At 42.0% G+C, this 12,455-nt stretch overlaps 1 protein-coding gene across 7 annotated transcripts in view; it reads right to left on the reverse strand.

Annotated features, from left to right (window-relative positions):
* The window catches only part of NFIA (nuclear factor I A), a 429,987-nt gene that overhangs the window by 101,342 nt on the left and 316,190 nt on the right, over nt 1–12,455 (reverse strand). The gene's annotated exons all lie outside the window — the stretch shown is intronic.

Raw genomic sequence — 12,455 nt, forward strand, 5'->3', positions numbered from 1 at the left:
CGAGGTTAAACACCCTATTGAATAACAGAAGTAATGTGCTGGAAGATACTTGAGATCAGAAGTTGTATTCCTAAACACGCAGTACCAAGCCTGGTGTTTAATTGACTAAACAATTAGAAAAACTGGGAGACATTTAGTCTGAAGAAAAGAGGGTGCAAGATACCACGATGACTATCTTCAAGAAACTGAAGGGCTAAAGAAGGGTTGAATATGCTCTGAGACTCTTGTGGAGGGGAAAAACAGGACTCATGGACAGAAGAAAAGGAAGGCAGATTTCACTTCTCTACAAAGAGAAAATTCCAAGACACCCAGAGCCATTTGAAGAGGGAATGGATTGTGCTGGGTGACAGTGACTCCAAACTACTAAAGGCATTAAACAACTTTCCAAGTAGAAGGGGTTGCCTTGTGAGGTAAAAGTCTGGAAGCTGGGGCCGGATGACCACTTGTGAAGAATCAGTGGAGGGGACTCTGGGGCAGAATGTGACTGGATTAGAAAGCCTTTGAGATCCTACAATCCCACTCTCAGTAGGTTAATGAATTCCAAAGGATACTCACATAGAAATAGTAACTACAGAATGGGACCTTTTTGAAAAAAAAAATCTGTCTCCCTTTCAATTTATTTATTTATTTGATAACTAACTATTGCACAGTTCAAAAAGATAGATGCTGATATTCATTAGTTAGTTAATACCTACTTTTAACAAAACCTCAAGGATGGAGATAATTTCTTGGACTCGGTTAAAGTATTTCAATGCAGGTGGTTCTCCATATCTGGAATGCTCTCCTTCCTCACCCTTGCCTTGGAGACTCTCTCAGTGCTTTCAGGATCCAGTTTAAGTGCCAAGGCCTACACAAGATGTCCTCAGTAAGGAGTGCTCTCTTGAAATGACTTTGTATTAGTTGGCAGATACTATGTATCTACTTACAAATGTACATGTCGTGTTGCCCCCAGTACTATGTAAGCTCCTTGAATTCAAGTACTGTTTATTTTTTGTCTTCACATTCCTAGAAACTAGCATAGAACCTTATCCAGGATAACTATTTAATAAGTGTTTAAATTGAATTGAAATATTACACTGACTTTTCAAGCAATTAACATCTTAAATACTCAATGCTGAAGGACGCAGCATATCTGGAAAGGAGGAATAGCTACATTAAAAGAAGTAAAATAGCTACTTTTAGTATTTTTGATGATATGTTTTTAATTTATAAACAAAAATCACTTCTTTGGAGGAAAAAAAAAACAATTAAAATCATACCCAAGTCCAATTCTTGGACAGAGATAAGGCCTCAAAGAACAAAAGTTAAAGCAGCCAATTTAGAGCAAAGGACGGTGCATTCCAGCTACTTCTTAATATTTAAAAGCTTTCATCCACATTTAAAACTGTGTGTAAGCTGCCTCCATAGTCTCTAGACACTGGTGGAACACGAGACATCCACTGCAGCCATTTTGTTCAATCTCCTCTTTCTCCTTCAGGAAATGGCAGCAAAGCAGATGGTGAATACTGACTTGTGTGAGCCATAACTCAGTATAATATCCTGGAATTCATCAACCCTGAGTTCTAATCAATGCTAAGTGATTACCAGTTGGCTTGGCTAGAAGGGCAATATAATCTGGTTCTACCCAGGACACATGAGATTCAAGATGGATTTCAGCTTCTCTGTCTGGGTGATTTTCTAACAATCTGAAAGCAAGGACTGCCTTCCTTTCATCAGGGGGAGTTACCATACAAACAAGCCAAGCCAAGTCAAGAAGTTAGGAGTATTTCTTCCACAAACTAATATGAAAATCCAGGCACAAAGAGGTGGGCTAAGTGACAAGGAACACTGGGCTGAATGGAAGATGATCCCTGAATATCAGGGAATACCAGACTCTTTAGGCTGAAGGTGACCTCACAAGGGTCACCCTCACCTGAATTAGGATCCCTCCTCTCACAGCCTCAAGCCAATTTACTCTACATCCAGCCAATTACTCATTCCCCAAACGAGTCGACAAATCGGATCACCACATAGTTACCAATTGCCTACCACGTGTCACACACAGTGTTAGGCACACAGAATGAAACAATCCTGACTGGTGAGAGGCTTCCATTCTGATGGAGGAAACCACAGTCACAAATTACAGCATCCACGGCGAACACGTGGAAATAAGGACAATGTTGTTTAAATAATAGGTGCTTGTGGGGAGGGGGCCAGGAAAGGCTCCATGTAAGAGATGATGCTTGAGCTTAAAGGAAAAAGGGGATGCTGTGGGTCTGGGAAAATGGGGGAAAAAGCTACCCAATGAATGTTAAGAGATCCCAAAAAGGATGAAGAAAGGTTTTCAAAGTTCCCCAGTTTGGGAGGGAGGCTGCTCTGTCAACAAGTACTTCATTCTGAAGAGACAAGTCAATTACTGTGTTTAAATGAGTTCAGTCATTTTACTCCAATTTAATTTTTCATTATGTTTCAGAGATGGCTGGCTATAAAGCGACCATTTTCCCCTGGAATTTGTCCCCTCCCCCATTTCAGCAATCCATTTTCAGCAATCTTCAGCTCCTAGCACCTAGGTTTTTCCTTTTTCCATTTTAGTTCTTGGTGTTTCACTTAGGGATCCCATCAGAAAGGTCTCTGATTTACTCTGTTGATGGGAGTACTTCTCGTAATCTCCCAGGATGTAATTCACCCATCATCTCCAAATGGGTGCCATGCCTTTGATTAATTGATGAGTTGATGATGTGTTTGAAATCTTCGGATGAAAGGGGCTGGAGCTTGCGAGAGGCATTATTGTAATGTTCTGAGCAACAGAGCTAGGCCCGGCTTCCCAAGCCTTTGCTCCAGCCCAGCAGAAACAGAGGGATATCCAAGGGAGCTGCCTGGGCATTTTGCCACCTCCCCTGGTTTTAAACATCTGAGTTGGGGGATAGGTTGATTAAAAATGGATGTTTACAACCAACCAAGCTCCCTATCACTTTATAAAAACTTCAAGGAGTTGGAGAATCATATGCCCAAATATGATAAAATTTTTCCTTTGGCTCCATGATTCAAGGCAGGGCTGCCTAATAGCCATAGCCCTGGTTCAGGCACCTCGGTTTAAATCATAAACCTGACATTTACTTGTGTGACTTCAGGAAGTTATGTCAGCCTCTCTGATTTCCTCAGGTTAAAAATGAAGGGATTGGAATAGAGAAGGGACAAAGCTTCTTTCCTGGTCTAAGACTTGATTCTATGACATCACTTTCTCTAACAATGTGGAATAATGGAAAAGGCACTGGAGGAGAGTGAAGGGATCCTGGGTCTGCCACCTGCCATCTGTGACTATGGGCGATTCAGGCACTTGTTACGTGGCTTCCAGCAGTGGGTGAGATGCTGGAGACACACAGGACACGGGGAATGACAGAAACTCTGCTTCCGAGGGGCTTCCCCTCTGCTAGGAAGGAAGAAAATGGGCTTTTGGAGGAGATTTTAAGGGCAGGAGTCAAGAATAATGGGGTGAAAGGAAGGCAAGCTCTTGTGAAGAGAGCAACTGACCTGAGCCTCAAGCAGTGCTATGAGCTTTTCCAAGAGGTAGAGGGGAAGAGAACATCTTGGGAAGAAAAGCAAGTCCTTACAAAGGCACGAAGGAGAGAGACGGGGTGTTGTGTACAGGGAGCAACAAGTAGACCAGTTGGGCTGCAGTCTAGAGGGAAGACTGTGAAATCAGTCTGGAAGGGAGGCAAGAGACAGATTGGGACGATCCTGACAGGTTAAAATGCACTTCCTCTAACCGAGACTCAGTTTCCTCATCTGTAAAAGGAGGTGGGTGGACTAGTTGAACACGAAAACACCATTCTGCCCTACACTAGCAATTCTAAGTCCACACAGGAAAAACTCCAGATTATTATTATTATTATTATTTTTACTTCCAATGCATTTTACCTTGAACGATGGGGCGATGGATCATGAAATATTCATCAGAGTGAACCTTACCATTTATTTATAAAACATATATGTTTTAAAAAGACACAACAGCATGGCAGGGACAAAAGACAAGCCGGTTTCTCTTTCAGTTCAAACCAAATGGTATTTTTCAAGTTTATGAAAACATGTACCGTATGTTGCCGGAATTAATTTGCATAGCATCAAAAGGCAAAAGGAAGCGAGGATATTGTTTGAAGAAGGACGGATCGCAGAGTTCAACAACACCTGCTGTTTAGGTTCTACAAATATTAAATAATATTCCTAAGTTCTGGAATAGGATGGATAATTAAAACAACAATAACAATAATACAACAACAAGCGTAACTATTGAAATCATGGACCTAAAGGAAACAGAACAAATCCTAAACTGCAGCTGATTTTGACATAAACTGGCTTTCCTTTTTATTCCTTCCAACAACCTTCTCTTTGCTGGGACCTTTATCAGCACCCTTAACGTTTGCGATTTTCTACTGTCAACTCTTTGTTCAAACCGTTTCCACTTTGACTAACCATGGATCCAATGATACATCTTTTTGCACATCTACCTGAAGTAAATTCCTCTGCTATTTATCCATCTAATCTATCTTCTTCTTCTTCTTCTTCTTCTTCTTCTTCTTCTTCTTCTTCTTCTTCTTCTTCATCATCATCATCATCATCATCATCATCACCATCCGTAATTAATATTTTCTGCTGTATTCCCCAATATTAGATAGCCAATCAACAATACAAAATTAAATGGTATCTTGGACTGGAGATAGACAGTAAGAAATGCAAAAACAGGGTCCCTGCCTTAAGGTGGCTCAGGTGACTTAATTGGTCTCTTTGGGCTTTTCCAGAACCATGAGTCTAAGAAGCAGGGCTGCCCAAGAGTAATTGCCATTTAACAATTGTAGTCTTCACGCAAAGGATGGAGAACCATGTGCCGAGTGTGGGGCCGGGAGCTTTCTTACTTGATGGAGATTGGACCAGAAGACTTCAGAGATTTCTCACCACGCTTAGTCATGATAATGCTGATTCTATGATATTAGGGCCCTTTTGTGCCTTCCCTGGTAAGAAAAAATATTTTTGGAAATAAACCACGGACTTTTGGGGGATGTGGACAGGATGTCTGGGGCAACTTTTCACTCTGAATGAGAGAAAGGCCCCAGGCTCCTTGTTCCTCTCACCGTGCTCCTCGGCGTCCCCACTCTAACGAGAGAACGCCGATAATGGAAAGGGATGGGGGCCTGGACCAGGGGCCTCCCACCGTTCCACAAGCAAAAGGGCAAAGCCATTGATTCCACAGCAATGCTCCGAAACAGTGAGTATTCCTATTACGGCCAATGACAGGAGGAGATCTAATCATTTCCCCCTAATATATGCTAGTGCAGTGGAGTGTCCGTGATCAATGCACCATTGTTACCAGTCTGCTGCATTTTTATTGGCAAGGATAATGTTCCTCCTGTGGACCGTGAGCAAAAGGGGGTAAATACTGTTATCTGTAGTGTTTGGGAGGGAAAGCAATCAGTAAAAAGCATGCCAGTCACCCAAAGGGGATCTAGGGAGTTACTGCGGGTGATCTGTGTACATCCAAGTGGATGAAGCCAATTCTCAGTCTTGGGATCTTGGCCAGGAAGTACCACTGCCTCCTTTGGGCGGGACCTCCTTGCCCCACAGGGCAGGGCCTCAACCAAACAACTTCCTTTGCAGCTGCTGGCCCCTCCAAGAGTATGCAGGACGAGGGGTCAGCTATGTGCCTTCTTTAACAGGATGATGGTGGAGAGGAGTTTCTATTCCAGAAATAGAAATTACAACCAGGCTTAGAAATTACAACTGTGCCCAAAGGCTATGGGTCTGGGGACTTCACCTTCCCCTATTGCTGCAGACTGCCATCCACTCATACCTGCTCCTTGTCTCTACTATCATCCAGTATTTTCCTATTATATCTGACATTTCAGGCTCCTTACAACCTGGGCCCTTCTTGGCTTTTAACACTTTAAATGCATTCCTCCCCTTCCCTCCATATACCCTTAGGGTCCAGCCATAGGAGTCCACCTACTGTTCCTTCCACATGATGCTCTATCCACCGTCCCCTAAAGTCTGATTTTTAGAATCCTGGGTCTCTTTCTTCAGGAGACCTTTCCCATGTCGTTCCCTTCAAGGTCACCTTGTACCAAATCTGTGTGTATCAGGTATTCCATTAGAAGGTAAGCTCCCTGAGGGTCTGGCTGGCACTCTTTTATCTCCAGCACTTAGCACGGCCCCTAGGACCCAACAACTGCTTTATAAATGGGGCAGGAGTGGGATCAGGACCCAACAAGTGCTTTACAAATGGGGCACGAGTGGGATTTCCTCTATTTCTCTTGACACTGAAAGGACGACAATGGAACACAGAGACCTTCTCAGGCACTTACGGCCTGACCTGCCCGTCTCTTTGGCTCCCACATTTCTTCGATGACCTCTTCCTATCCATCGTATTTCCCCACTGGCCTTTGTTAGAGTTTGCTCACTCTTATCACAAGCTTGCAATCCCTCTGGATTGCTCTCATTTTTCATCCTTTAGAAACTGAAGCATCCCAGGTGAAAGACTTGAAGATTAATTGGCAAACACTTGGTGTCTCATGGATCACCCACAGTTCTGGAGATTCTGATTAGCCAAGATTCATCATCCGATGGCACTCCTGAGAGGACGTTAATTCTTAAAAGACAGGTTTTGGTGCTGGGGAGAAGTTAGGGATCCTTGAAGAGGCAGCTGGGGGCTGAAGCAGCTAGAACGTGAGACTTAAAAGCCCTGAGTTCACATTCTGCCTCAATGGTTCATTGGCTGTATGAGTCTGAGCAAGTCACCTGAATTTCTTCAACTGATAAACGGGGACATCAATAACCTCTGTCTTCCAGGATTGTGATGAGAATCACATGAGATAATTACATAGTGCTTTGAAAATCTCAAAGGGCTCCATAAATGCTAACTATTAGTGTGAATAATAATGAGGATGATGATAGTTACATAAAGTCTTCAGTGGAATCCAATTCACTTTCTTCCTCCGAGTCAATCGAGGGCCCAACTCCTGTTCCATCTGTATTGTCTGTCCCAGATGTGCACACTGTACTAATTCAATGCACGTCCTCCCATCTCTATCATGGGCAAGATGCATGTATAGATATAGCTGTATATGGATATCTAATCTATCAATAGATATATGTATATGTATATTTATCATGTATATATGTATATATCAATAAATATAAATACATATATATATCAGTAGATAAGGACATATGTATAATAGATATAATTATTGAAAGATAGATATACAACCATAACTATATTGATAGATACATATCTATACATATACATGTATATACAAAATACACACACATTTATTCATTTATCTATCTGTCCATTTAGTTTTTCCTGTAAGGATTGTGAGAGCACCCTAGCCCTTTGAGTAACTGTGGGATCTCACTGACAGCCCCCTGCATTGTTGTGGGATTTGGAGCAATCTGTTAGGTCATCCCCAAATGGGGGCATCCGGAGGGCTCATCAATAGCTAAATCTCCCAAAGCAGGTCCTAGAAGCAACTTTGGAGGAATACACTAATTATATCAAGTCATAAATCATGATTCAGATCAATGTTTCCATTAGGGAACTGTGAAGAACTTCTGATGGCCCCAACTTTTTTCCTGAAAAGAGCCATCATTTTAACAATACTGCTGAAGGCAGTCCTCCAGAACTAACTGGCTCCTGAGTCCAGGCATCTGGATTAAAATCCAGCCTTTATTTTTACTGCCTTGGTGACTTTAGGCAAATTACTTTCCGGGCCTCAGTTTCTTTCTCTGTAGAATGAGGGAATTGACTAGAGGACTTCCAAGGTCCCTTTCAATTCAAAACTCTAGGATCTTATCATCCTGTACTGGAACAATGAGGAGGCGGGCAGGGCTAGAATTAATACTCCTGCTTTACAGATGAATTAACTGAGGCTCAAAGAAGCTGTGGCTCATCTGTGCACGTGATCTGCTGCAGATCGTGCTTTTGAGCTAGAGCATCACCATATAGTCCATGATATGAACACAACAGGCAGTATAATAAGCCAGATGGCTTGGATATACCACATATATTTATCAAACTGAATCGCACCTAATCTTATACTCTGTTGGCTATAACTTTATATAGGAAACACAAATTCCTACCTGAACCTTACTTGAGAAGTTTTAGAGGAAGCAGGTCATGCTTAACCAGGTTTTAAGGAAGGGCCTGTTTCTGGTACAGACTGCACTACAGATAGGAGGTCAAGGATAGGCAGACAGTGGGAAAGGGAAAAAGTTTCCCCATTCCCCCTCCTGAGATTGCTTGGATTTTTTATTTTTTGGAGAAGAAGTGACCAGAACATCCACCATAACCAACTGCAGAAATGCATGGCGAAGCCAAAGAAAATGGGTTTGGAATGGAATCTGCTCATTGAGATTCTCCATGCCTCCACTCCACCCCCCTAATCCCCAATTAGCACAGATCATCCCGGGTTGACTGTGAGTGCAGGAGGCGATTTTGCCCCATAGAGCTCTGCAGAAATCATTTCATTATAATGAGTTCTGAAGCTATAAAACTCAACTGGCAACCTTGGTTTTTAAGATAACTGGAAAACGTAACTCAGCGGGGATGAACAAAGGCTCTGTTTATTAGCAAAGTGGCCACGGCCAGTTGGAGGGCTGTCTGGATTTTTTCTTTAACTCCACATTTTTAATCTTTTCTGCCTTTCTTCCCTGTTTGGAAGAGTTATGCACTAAAAGTGCTGAGATAAAGTAATAGGAAGAAGGATACCACCATAGGTATGGGGGCGGGGGGAGCAGAAGTAATTTACAGCATGTCTGGTTTGCTTTACTTTCAAAGCCTTCCGGTTGCTCCAGGAAATTTGTCTCTTCTGGCAGCTTTCCTCCCGTCTTTGGTCTGGAGAGCTCCCCCATAATCTCATGGGCTCAGGTAAATAGAAGGGAGTATTCAGAAAAGTGGGAGGATACAGGATCTGTCCGGTTGGGTCTAGATGCCAGGGAGACCTCAGTTCTTCCTTGTGAAAATGGCCCCAATCTAAGGAAACTAAAAAAAACCTGCTGATACTGCTCTTAGATAGACCCTCCCTTCTCAAGACATATTTCTAGAGGCAATTTACATGAGTGAACTGCTAAAAGCCTCCTACTCAATTAACCGTCCTCCTGGGAACGGACTCAGAGAAGAGGAGGAACAAGAGAAAGGTGTTCCTGGTGCCAAAGTGGGGATGGGGCCTGATGGAAAATGCCCTGGCTGGACCATCTGGCAGCATAAATTACCCATCTCAAAGAGCTGGTAGAAGTTAATGATACCAAATTCACCATTAACATGTGCGACATCTTTGGGTTGGGCTTTAAAGGCCCCTCAGGCACTGTTTCAATTATGACTTTCCATTTGGAATATGGTCCGATGGAAATTTCTCCTCCTCCTCCCCAGTGCTGATTTCCATAACTGAAATTAAAATGAAAAGATTAGATTGAAAGGTAGGGACTGGGCCCATAGGACCTATGGACCACTGAGTCCAAACCCCTCCTTATATAGAGGATTTCCTCTCCTGGAGCAGAAGGGACATCTGATATACACATGGGGAGGTAGGTTTTTGTATGTAGAGCCCAAAGAATTCTAAGGAAGCAGCTTTAAAATCCAAATCAACTTTTATAAAGTGGATGGTGTTACAATGCAAGATCTGTTCATAGTCTCACCACCAGAACTCCTTTGTGTTTAGGTTGTGTATTTTGCATGTATTTTATGTAATTTATGTATGTGTTTTATTTAATTGCATTATGTAACTTGCATATAACCTATGTATTTTACATGTGTTTTAGGTAATTTATGTATTTTACATAATTGCATTATGTAACTTGTATGTACTTTATGTATTTTGCATGTTTTTAATATAATTGAATTATGTAACTTGCATGCAATTTATATATTTTGCAAGTATTTGATATAATTGCATTATATAATTTGCATGTAATTTATGTATTTGCATGTATTTTATATAATGGCATTATGTAACTTTCATGCAATTTATGTATTTTGCAAGTATTTGATATAATGGCATTATGTGACTTGCATGTAATTCATGTATTTTGTAAGTATTTGATATAATTACATTATGTGACTTGCATGTAATTTATATATTTTGCAAGTATTTTATATGACATTATGTAACTTGCATTCAATTTATGTATTTTGCAAGTATTTGATATAATTGCATTATGTAATTTGCATGTAACTTATGTATTTTCATGTATTTTATATAATGGCATTATGTAACTTTCATGTAATTTATAGATTTCGCAAGTATTTGATATAATGACATTATGTGACTTGCATGTAATTTATATATTTTGCAAGTATTTTATATGACATTATGTAACTTGCATTCAATTTATGTAGTTTGCAAGTATTTGATACAATTGCATTATGTGACTTGCATGTAATTTATGTATTTTGCAAGTATTTATCTTTATGGAACTTAAGCCTCTTGAGGGCAGTCCCGGTCTCCTTTTTGCTGGTGTGTGCTCAGGTCGTCCACAGCAGGTACTCGATCACTGTTTAATGATGACCCCCGTACACGCCGTATCTCCACCGCAGAACACGAGCTCTTTGAAGGTGTCGGGCCTGCTTCATTTTGGTAATTACACCCTCAGTGCCTGGCACAGGCCCTAGCTCATACCACAGCAGGCTCTTACGAATGAATACCTGGCCAACCAAAAGGTCTTGTCTTATTTTGACATGAATATAATTGAGCTCAAAGAGGAGACTCCTTAAAAATAATTTACCTTCTGCCAACCAGAAAGCTTCATAACACCACAGAGGTCATGGACTCCAGGAAAGGGGCCTGAGTTCCAGATGTGCAGCTGTGCTACAAACCAGCTGTAAGAGTGCGGGCAAGACTGAGGGCAAGACTGACTTCCCTTTTCTCATTCTCTTTCTGCATCGCTCAAATGGGAGATTTGGCCCAAAGGATCTCTGATGTCCTTTTCTGCTCTGACTTTTGATGCTGTTAAGTATTTCAGACGTCTGCTTGGGAGTCCACAGATTCTGCAGGCCTCCCTCAACGGCTACTGCCCGCCCTCCACAATGACCGGACCCTCAGATAGCACACGGCTTGCTTCTGTTGACTGAAACATGTCCGTGTTGTCTCCCTTAGCAAATATACCAGGATTTTTTCTTCTCCAGCTCATTTTACAGATGAGGAAACTGAGGCAAAGTAGGTTAAGTGACTTGCCTGGTAGTGGCTAAGACCAGATTTGAATCAGGACTTTAATCAGAGTTAAATGACTGACTATTTGGTCAGCCCCCCAAAAGATTCATCTTCACCCTATAATTGTCATAAATAATAATAGCTAAGAGTAATCATAATTGCTAGCACTTATAAGATGGTTTAGGATCTACAAAGAACTTTACACAAGTTATATCATTTGATCCTCACAATAATCTGGGAAGTAGGTGCTATAGTTAGCCCCATTTTACAGATGAGGAAACTGAGGTACAGAGAGATGAAGTGACCTGGTAGATTTGAATTCAGGTCTTCCTGACTCTTAGTGCATCCTGTTTCCACTGCACCCCTCCCAGCTGTCTGATTACTGCCTTACACACGAAGCTGAAGGCGCAGAGACAGATGAGGAGAAAGACAGTCAAGCACAGAGACAGAGAGACAGATGAGCAGAAAGACAGCCCAAGAAAGGGCAAATCCATGGCTTTATTTCACTGAAAGGATGAATGGACACAATCATCCGTCAGACTCAGAGTGATCTTTGGCCTAGGACAGTTTTTCAGCAGCCTAAACGCGTTTCATTGGCACTTAGCAAAGGTCCTAGAGAAGACAGAGTCAGTGTCCTTGACAGGCTGAAAGAGGAAAGCATTGGAACTGTTCTGCGAGTTCTGCTCAGATTTCCAAGCCCATGGATCCCAGCTAAGGCTAAATAAGTTGCAGCTAGAGAGCTAACTCGCAGGATGAGCGGCCACTCCGGACTGGTGTGGTAAAGGGGAGAGAGTCGGAGGCTGGAGGTGAATTAAGCCTCCATCCCTCAACTATAGTTAATCACGTTTGCAAATGCCATAGAAATGAATAGAAGGGAATAAGGCTATATATATATAGGACAAGGTCTCCTGTCTAGCCAATCACCAACTGAGTTAAGGTTTATAGGGGGTCTAAAAAGCTTGGGTTTCTTAGTACCACTGGCCACCCTCCTGCCACCTTGTCTGCAGAAGTGAAAGGGGGGCGCCAGGAAGGGGGATAGTCTGGTTTTGTTCTTGTTTTATTCACTATCCTGGGTGCAGAGTTCATTACCGAGTAGCTATCCTACCAACCATGAGCCTCTCCATAAGTAGGCTGTTCCTTGGAAAATCGACTGAGGTTCTGTGTAGACTCCATAGAATGGAGCCCGATACTTTACAGGCACTTCATAAACGCATGAGGAATTGAACTGAATTAAATTACAGCATGGCGGAAGGTATTGGTACAGCATAGTCAAGAGAAATC

The sequence above is a fragment of the Sarcophilus harrisii genome, chromosome 4 (assembly GCF_902635505.1).
Source record: "Sarcophilus harrisii chromosome 4, mSarHar1.11, whole genome shotgun sequence".
NCBI lineage: Eukaryota > Metazoa > Chordata > Mammalia > Dasyuromorphia > Dasyuridae > Sarcophilus > Sarcophilus harrisii.